This window comes from Mustela nivalis, assembly GCF_964662115.1.
Source record: "Mustela nivalis genome assembly, chromosome: 19".
In the NCBI taxonomy this organism is placed as follows: domain Eukaryota; kingdom Metazoa; phylum Chordata; class Mammalia; order Carnivora; family Mustelidae; genus Mustela; species Mustela nivalis.
Window position 1 is genome coordinate 20,390,730 of NC_139038.1, and position 10,107 is coordinate 20,400,836.

The 10,107-nt window shown below is 43.5% G+C and overlaps 1 pseudogene across 1 annotated transcript; it reads left to right on the plus strand.

The window, feature by feature from the left end:
- Positions 1–636: 636 nt before the first annotated feature.
- Positions 637–4,782, plus strand: LOC309854963 (mitochondrial import receptor subunit TOM7 homolog pseudogene; annotated as a pseudogene). Its single transcript has one exon. The product of its transcript is annotated as a mitochondrial import receptor subunit TOM7 homolog pseudogene (transcript).
- The last annotated feature ends 5,325 nt before the right edge of the window (positions 4,783–10,107 follow it).

The window sequence follows — 10,107 nt, forward strand, 5'->3', positions numbered from 1 at the left end:
TGTGTGGGTTTTGCGGTGGGCTGGGGCTCTGCTGGCGGGGAGCGCAGCACACCGCTCGGAGGGGGCGGTGTTGACGGTTGTGGGACCAAGAGCGAGTGCCTTGTGCGGTTCTCGGAATGAGGCAGCCCTGGTGGTTGGGTGAGTGCCCGCAGGCGTCCTGCCTGTAGCTCCTTCCCACTTGTCCACCCTTTTCTCCTCGGGGCACACCCCTCCTTGCTGAAACCCCGAGATCCAGAGTGGTGTGCAAAAGTGTGCCCTAGCTTTGTAAAAGTTCTGGAAAACTTAGGTGGATTCTTGAAATGCTGAGGAAAATTTGAAATGACTTTTTTACCCCTTTACCGGGTACAGGACTGAAGTCACTCCGCGTCATCTAATTTGATTTCTACTTGAAATTATTCTGTGTATGTAGTGTTAAAATATAGTGTGTGCGGGGCTTGGGTTGCTCAGTGGGTTAAGCCGCTGCCTTCGGCTCAGGTCATGATCTCAGGGTCCTGGGATCGAGCCCCACATCGGGCTCTCTGCTCAGCGGGGAGCCTGCTTCCCCCTCTCTCTGCCTGCCTCTCTGCCTACTTGTGATATCTGTCTGTCACATAAATAAATAAAATCTTAAAAAAAACTTGTATTTAAAATGGAATTTCTTTTTTTATTTAAAGATTTTTATTTATTTGGCAGAGAGAGCAAGAGAGGAAAGACAAGCCGGGTTGTGGGAAAAGATGAAGCAGGCAACCCCTGTGCCCAGCAGGAAGCCGAATGCGGGGACTCATTCCAGGACCCTGGGCAGAAGGCAGAGGCTTAATGTCTGAGCCACCCTAGCGCCCTAGAATGGAATTTTAAAATGCTTCAAGATTTTAAGGAATCTGGTAGCCTTTAGTTATTGGGGTTTTTTTTAAGATTTTATTTAGTTTTTATTTATTTGGCAGACAGAGATCACAAGTAGGTAAGCATGGAAGTACATGTATTCTACAGGCCAAAACCAAGACAAATAAGCTGGTAAAAAAGGTACAAAAGATGAAGATATCATTGAAACAACCTTTCAGATACTAAACCTTAGGCATGACCCTCCCAATTAAGTCTCTGTTGAGCCCTAGTGTTTCCAAACTTTTCATCCCATTCATGTAGACGCAAGTAGGCCCTCCGTCCCTCTGTGTCATTATGCAGTTACAGTGCTTTCTTCTCCCTGGGATTCTAAAGACGTCCTACAAGATTATTCTTCCTAGCTATGAAATAGTTACTTATATACTAATTATCTATTCCAGTATTGAAGATTTCCCCTGGTTACCTTAATCAAGGTATGTTCAAGAAGTGCCAAGGAGGTCACAATGGTGAAGCTGAGCCCTGAGGCCAAACAGAAGCTGCAGCTCTGAGGGCAGCTGGTCTGCCATCCACTGGGACTTTATGCCTCTCGTGATTGGCCTGGGATTCAAGGATGTGGGGTTGCAGATCCTGGGATGCCTGAACCAACTGTTTTGAGCTAATATTGGAAATAAGGGTGGTCTGCATTTGGAAGCAATCAATGGACAGGAGCAGCACGGAAGGCATGTGGTCTGGCTGGGATAGAGATGGGACCTCGTGCAGATGTTCATCAGTCGAAGGCACAGGGCTTTTCTCAGACGAATCTGTGGCAGAATGGACCCTCAACTGACTTATTTATCATAGACTATAGCAAAATATGTTTTTAACAGTGTTAAAAAAAGAAATACTGGGGCGCCTAGGTGGCTCAGCGGGTTAAGGCCTCTGCTTTCTGCTCAGGTCACAATCTCAGGGTCCTGGAATCGAGCCCCGCATTGGGCTCTTCGCTTGGCAGGGAGCCTGCTTCCTCCTCTCTCTCTGCCTGCCTCTCTGCCTACTTGTGATCTCTGTTAAATAAATAAATAAAATCTTTAAAAAAAAAAAATGAAAAGAAATGGTAACTAACAGCACTCTTCTCATTTTTCAGGTAGAATTTGTGTGAGGGATGTAACTATATACATAACCAACAAATAAACATGTGCACAGTGCAGATGTCCTCTCCATGTAAATGACAGGCCACTGTTAGTCAGAGATAACCAGCCTGTATGTCCCCATGCCTGTGTCTTCTGTGGTTAATCATATCCCCATACTTTGCACAGTGCCAAGCACACAGTAGGCATTCAGTAAACTTCTGCTGAAAGCCAAGAGGGTGACATAACCAGATTTGCATTCAGAAAGACCAATTCAACTTCATAGTTTAGACTACTGATATGTTTTGGTTATCTGTTCCCATACTTGTTTTACCATAGTTGTTTTTTTCTTTTTTCTTACTCTGTGTAATCGCTGGTCTAATGGGCTGTCTTCCTCACTTAAAAATTCCATTATGGCAAGGACCATATCCTGAAGTAGAAAGAAAATTGGAGCCTGACCCAGTTTGGAAATATGTTAGGGCTTGGCCAATCAAATTAAGTCACGGGAGGGATTTAAAAAAAAGAAAGTTCAGGTGTCTGGCTCCTATCTGGCTTTCCTGAGATGAAATTCAGAGATTTCAAAATTGACAATAACGAAAAAAATCCTCTGCCCTCCAAAAATATTTTATTTTTTTATACTTCCAAAAATTGTATCTTTTTTAAAATTTTATTTTATTTTTCCGTGTTCCAGAATTCATTGTTTATGCACCACACCCAGTGCTCCATGCAATACGTGCCCTCCATAATACCCATCACCAGGCTCACCCAATCCCCTACCCCCTCCCCTCCAAAACCCTCAGTTTGTTTCTCAGATTCCACAGTCTCCCATGGTTTGTCTCCCCCTCTGATTTCCCCCAACTCACTTCTCTCCCATCTCCCAATGTCCTCTGCGTTATTCCTTATGCTCCACAAGTAAGTGAAACCATATGATAATTGACTCTCTCTGCTTGACTTATTTCACTCAGCATAATCTCTTCCAGTCCCGTCCATGTTGATACAAAAGTTGAGTATTCATTCTTTGTGATGGAGGCATAATACTCCGTAGTGTATATGGACCATATCTTCTTTATGCATTCGTCCGTTGAAGGGCATCTTGGCAAAAATTTATTTTAATTGTGATGGAATTGTCAGGATCCTAGTGCTCTAACTCCTTCTTGCTGAGAGGATTATTTTCCTCCATAAATAATATATAAGGGCAAATTGTTTTTTAAGATTTTATTTATTTATTTATTTATTTATTTGTCAGAGTTGGGGGGGAGCGCACAATCAGGCAGAGCAGCAGGCAGAGGCGAAGAAAGAAGCAGGCTCCCTGCCGAGCAAGGAGCCCAACACAGGACTCGATCCCAGGATTCTGGGATCATGACCAGAGCCGAAGGCAGAGGCTTTAACCCACTGAGCCACCCAGGCATCCCTAAAGGACAGATCTTTAATTGCAGGGAAAAAAAATACAGTCAAGAGTAAAGTGAGAGAAGCATCTTTTTGCCTTGAAACTTCTCCCTGGTGCAAATTCAGGACACAAAACTGACCTGTACATCTACAGTTTTCCTATTCCCACTTCTGTGCATTTTTATAGAACAGGGACAGGGGGATGTAGTCAGCAGTATCACATGTGACTAGAAAAATCTGCAAACAGCATGTCTGTTTCTTTTTCTTTTTATTTACTTATTTTTTATAAAGATTTTATTTATTTATTTGACAGACATAGATCACAAGTAGGCAGAGTGAGAGAGAGAGGAGGAAGCAGACTCTCTGCTGAGCAAAGAGCCCGATGTGGGGCTCGATCCCAGGACCCTGGGATCATGACCTGAGCCAAAAGCAGAGGCTTTAACCCACTGAGCCACACAGGTGCCCCTGTCTGTTTCTTTTTATTTTTACTTTATTTTTTAAAGATTTTATTTATTTATTTGACAGACAGAGATTAGAAGTAGGCAGCGAGGCAGGCAGAGAGAGGGGGAAGCAGGCTCCCTGCTGAGCAGAAAGCCCAATGTGGGGCTTGATCCCAGGACCCTGGGATCATGACCTGAGCCAAAGGCAGAGGCTTTAAGCCACTGAGCCACCTAGACGCCCCTGTCTGTTTCTTTTTAATTAGGAGCTTTGATTTATTCCCTTCTTTGAATTGAGTGTAGCCTTTGCTTTGGTTTAAAAAAAAAAAAAAAAAACATGTGCCCAAAAATGGCTGTTGTTTCAAGTTATCCCTCACGGAAAGTGCCTCTTTACCTTTTATCAGCTCCCTAGAGCATGAGCACCAAGGGACGGTCCATTACCACATGCCTTGCAAGGACTTTACCTGGAGAAAGTTGAGTGTGGTATCAGGCCCTCCCAAAACCACAGGAAGTGTTTGACCTTAGAGTCGGTAGATAATATGAAGCATTGAAATTCAGGCATCTGATGGATTTCAGACAAAGCTGGTCAAAGAAAAAATGGTTAGAGACCATTTCTACTTTTCCCTTTCTTGGCTATTATGTAAAGCAAATACAGTTTCTTTCTAGCTCTTACCATAGTAGTTTTCTAGAACATGGCTTAAGCCTAAATTATTTTGCATTCTTAGGAGTTACTGCTAAGTCGAGGGCATGGATGAGTTCTGTTTAGCAGGTGTGAGGTTTATAAATTCACAGTATCTTGGAAAGCTGACATTAACAAAAGTAGACAGGCAAAACTATTCCTCTCTAACTGGGATTCATTAGCTTTCTAGGGAGTCTCCAGGTCCATGAAAGGTGGAGCGATCCCCCCACTTATGTTCATATTTCCCCCTTCTAATCAACCCATTCTTTTTCCTCACCTATCCCTCTGATGGCCTTTAATAACAGTGATTTTTTTCTGCTGCCTTGAAGATATTCGGTAGAAGAAGTCAATTAAAGATGAATATGGATTAGAAAGTTATTTCATGGGTCGGCTGGGTGGCTCAGTCGGTTGAGCATCTGCTTTTGGCTGGCGTCATGATCCTGAAGTCCTGGGATCGAGCCCCGTGTCAGGCTCCCTGCTCAGTGGGGAGACTGCTACTCCCTCTCCCTCTGCTCCTGCCCACTGGTACTCTCTCTGTCTCACTCACTCTCAAATAAAATCTTTTTTTTTTTTAAGATTTTATTTATTTATTTGACAGAGCGAGAGCAGGAACACAAGCAGGGGGAGTGGGAGAGGGAGAAGCAGGCTTCCCACAGAGCAGGGAGCCTGATGCAGGACTCGATTCCAGGACTCGGGTATCAGGACCTGACATGAAGGCCGATCTTAATGACTGAGCCACCCAGGTGCCCCAAACAAATAAAATCTTTAATTTTTTTTTTTATTTCATTAGATTACAGTAGAACAAGTATTCCTGGCCTTGCCCAAACAGAAAGAAACAAACAAAAACCCCCAAAATTATAAAGCTAATTGAACGATGATTCTGACTAGCATCTGACACCTCCCCACCAGCCCTCTGTGTATAAAAATGAATATAAGCTTTCTGTCCTTTATGCTTTATGTTTGAGCAACAAAAATGTAAAGGTATATACTCCTGCTATATCCTAATTATTACATAGGGGAGAGGCAAGGCTGGTGTTCCCAGACTTTATGACTATGCACTAGATTCACCCGTGGGGCATTTTTTTAAAATGAAGATTCCAGGGCGCCTGGGTGGCTCAGTCATTAGGCAGCTTCCTTCACCTCAGGTCATGATCCCAGGGTCCTAGGATCGAGCCCTGCATCAGGCTCCCTGCTCAGTGGGAAGCCTGGCTCCCTCTCCCACTCCCCCTGCTTGTGTTCCTGCTCTCGCTCTCTCTGTCAAATAAATAAATAAAATCTTAAAAAAATAATAATAATAAAATGAAGATTCCTGGAGTCCAGACCCGGTAGATTCTGATTCAGTCAGAGGAGTGGTGAACCCAGGAATCTGCATTAACAAGTACTCCACATGATTCTCATGCCTTCGGCTTTGTAACAAAAAATGGGCTAGGCCTTCCAGGGGGTTCTCAAATGAAGGCTTACAATTTTAACACCTAAGAAGTCTTTTTTACTCTTGGGAATTTTTCCTGACATTAGTACAAAATGCTACCAGGTGACAGCATATTCTCAGTCATGTCAGCATTCAAATAACACTTCTACTGAAGCTGTAACAAAACCATGATAAACATTTTTCTCTTTCCTTTCTTTCCCAAACTTACCAAGACCTCCTTGCCAAAGTAGCTTTGGCTACTTGTGTCATAAAATAATTTAAAGGAAGCTACATCAGCCTAACTTGCTTCTACAATTTCAGATTTTTGTTGAGATCATGAGGTCTAAACTGAACATCCTCAGAAGTAGAGCACTGGCATCTAGACTTTCTCAGAAAGGTGTTAATCCCTGAGGTCTCTTCCTTTCTTGCTTTGCAATCCTGTGGCGCAACTGATGTCACCTGGGCTCTCCCTCTTTTCACTGGATATCAGCCAATAAAGGTGCACAGCAAACTCAGGTCTCACATACAACTAAGAGAAAAGTGAAAAGCAGTTTTTAAGACAAAAGGGATGTGTGTTTCTTTTTAACAAAATGCACAAATCCATGGGACACCTAGGGGCTCAGTTGGTTAAGCGTCTGCCTTTGGCTTAGGTCATGATCCCAGGGTCCCACATCAGGATCCTTCCTCAGCACAGAGCCTTCTTCTCCCTCTGTCTGCCACTCCCCCCACTTATGTTCACGTGCTCTCTTTCTGACAAATAGTCTTAAAAAACTAAAATAAAATGCACAGATCCAAGAGATAATGGGAGAGTAAACATTAACTAAAGCAGCTTTGACTATAGATTTTTGACCGTTTAAGTGAGGTATCGAAAATAACCATGCCCCTGGCCGCGCACAATTTAGTGCACTCGTTTAAAAATCAGTGATTTGAAATGTAAAGTGTTTATTTAAAAAAAAATTTAAATAACCATGCCACCTCCCGATTACGATTCTAGCTCCCTTAAACATTTACAAATCATACGTCTCTCCATCTTAAAATCAAAGAAAAGTAAAATACTGATTCTGGTTGAAACTGGGCATTGGGTAAATGGGAGTCCATTATACTATCCCTTTAACTTCTGTTTGTCTGAAAATGCAAATAATGCTTCTTCTTTCATCTAGTTAAGGATGTTAAGGAAGCTAAAACATGAGTTAAAAAATTAATTATCAGTAAAAGACAGTAAAGTTCCAAGAAGGGAGAAAAACCTCCAGACAAGAGTGGTGTTTGCCTGAAAGGGATTCTGAGATGAACAGGGAAGTAAATGCTGACTATCGGAATAATGGATTAGGAGGAGCCACGATTAATGCCTCTGGCACCAACATGGCAAGGTCATGTTCCCAAGTTCAAACCACTTTCCTGGGGCACCTTGGTGGCTCAGTCCTTAAGTGTCTGCCTTCGGCCCAGGTCATGATCCCAGGCTCCTTACTCAGTGGGGAGTCTGCATCTCCCTCTTCTGTCACTCACCCTGCCTGTGCTCTCTCTCTCAAATAAATGAATACAATTTAAAAAAAAAAAAAAAAACCTTTCCTAGAGTCTGTTTTGCCCCCACTAAAGTCTCCTTCCTTATGACTTCGCTCTCTACCCACTTCCACAACCCTGCACCCACCCAACTGCAGCTCAAGGCAGAAAGTTGGGCTCCATGGAGACAGATTTGACTCTACCGTAAGAAAGCCAAAACAGCTTTCCAGCAATGTATTCCCCTAGTCTTCTGTGTCTAGTGTCTTCCTGACTGTTCATTTTCTCTACCAGGGCTTGCAGTGTCTTCTATGCAGAAACAGTTTCAAGGACCTCATCTAGCTTTGTGGCAGAAATAGGACATGAGCTGGTAAGGCAATCGAGAGAAACTTCAAGGTTTTCTGTCACCTACCCTCTTGTTTTTATGCTAGTCTGGGTATTCTAAAGGAGTATTCTAAAGGAGGAAGAAGATTTCAAAAATACACTTAATAAGCAACAGTAATGAGTAAGGAGATATAAGCAATTTGGAGTCTCATTTAGAGAACGTTCGTCTTCCCTCCCTCTTCTCTCCTTTGTTTTATATCCTCTTGGTCACCCATCTTCTCCTTCCATGTCTTCCATTCTCAGCTCTTTTACTACTTCCCTGCATTATGGGGTCTTATTACTCCAACATCAATTATTCAAAAGGTAAAGGGAGTGACAACACAAAATGAGAATTGGAGCTCATGGATCAGGCCTCCTCTATCACCATAATTATGTAATTAGCTGTAAGACTAGTTGGGAGCTGAAGAAAAGCACAAGGTGGAAATGTACAACACCTACCAACGCCACACATGTTAAGAATGGCATCCCACGCAACTACACACACAGCTTCCTCCTCATGTAGGCAGCAGTCACCAAGGTAGGTAGGACACAGATAAAAAGTGTCAGGTCTGTCCACAAGATGGCAGTCCTACTTTGGAGTGTACAGCTTAATAGTAAATGTTGCAGTGGTGCAAAGTACAAATAAACTTAGAATTTTATTTATGTAGCTGATGTTGTGAATTATATTTCAGTTCCTGCCACATTTGAACAGAATTTTTCGTTTGGGTCACAGTTACGTTTTGAGGTGTGAGTGGTGGTATAATTGAAGAATTAGGGAACATCCTACAGAGGGGTGTGTGTGTGTGTATCCCATCTACGTTGAACGTTGGATGTAGTTCCAATGACTGGACTCTCAGGGGTATAACTAATTTGGGGGTAATGCTTAAAAAGTACTGGAAACAGAGGTTTATGTCCCATAATAATGAATTTGAACTTTATCCTGAAAAATATGGGGAATCATTGAAAAATTTTAAGCAGGTGGGCGACTTGATCAGAGCAGTGTTTCCCCATCCTCACTCATTGGTTAACACATTCATAATTTTTGCCATATCTATCACCTATAGTTTGCTCAATATTGTTTAAACCTACTTTTACTCTTTTGGTCAGTGTATTTAAAGAGGAAACTCATTACCAGCCTTGCTTGCCATACAATTCAAAATCAGTGTACAACTACTGAAATGCAACAGTGTTCATTTATGAACAACTTAGAAGCTTCTCAACACCATTGGTGTTAAGTCTACCACACTTTGGGTCACTCTCCAGTGTGGTATGGATTGAGACGGGTGCCCCTGAAGGCACAGAAATTGGATTTGCACCTGATTCTCAATGGCCAGGTCGGGTCTTAGATGTCACCGGAAATCCTGTTAGACAGTAGGAGTGAAGTAAATCAGTCACAGGCCAAGGAGCTAGACATAAGTTTGTCTATGCCTTGTAAATGTCTGCAGCACCACCAGCCCTCCTGAAATTTTAATGTGCACATGAATCTTGTACAATGCAGATTTCGATTCAGTATGGAAATTCTGCATTTCTCACTCCAAATGGTTTTGATGCTGTTGGTTTCCCAACCTTGCTGCAGTAGCAGAGACTGTAAGGTCCTGAAGCACAAAGACCACGCCTTAATCTTGTGTCTGACACAAGGCGAATTCACAGTTAATACTCACGGAAAAATGAACTTTCTTCCTCCGAATAGTGACAGGACTCCCCATAGGCAGGTTTCAGCTCAGAAGTTACCCCCGGCATACACCCCTACTCTTCAAAACCTTTTTTTCTCATATGACAATTATAGTTAGGTTTTTGTTTCCTAGGTGGTCCCCAGCCTAGAGTATAAATTTCACGAGAGCAGAGACCTTAGTGGGGGGGAGGACTAGCTGGATTTCAGCATTCATCGATTCCTGTCTCCCGCCGGTGCCGCGAGTCAGAGGAGCGAGTTCATGGGTCAAGGTCTCTCCCCTCCTAGGGCTAATGATCTAGTGAGGACTTGAGCAAGCAAGAAGCAGTCATGCCCGGCTTCGAAGTGCAGGTCTCTTCCGAAAGGCAAACAGATACGGAGACTCTGCTCTACAGGGTCCAGTCTCCTGTACAGACTTGCGGGGAGCGGCAGGTGCTCGGGCTCCGGGGCGGGTTTGAGGTGGAATCTGGAGCAAAGGGGCTGTCTCATTTGACCCTCCGGATCGGGAGACTCCAAAGTGACCGGGGGGTGGGGGGGCGATGGGCTGTCCTAGACGTAGAGTAGGGTTACACAGTGCAGGATACAGGATATCCGGGCCGGGACGAGAATTCAAAAAGTGGCAAAATAAGTAATGTTCTGAGTATGTCCGTACCGAACGTTGCGTTGGCCTATACGGCGTCTCGAAGGGCTTGGACTGGCCCAACCTCCTCCAGGGAGCAGTAGAGCGCGGTCGGCCTAGAGAGTCGGCTTCC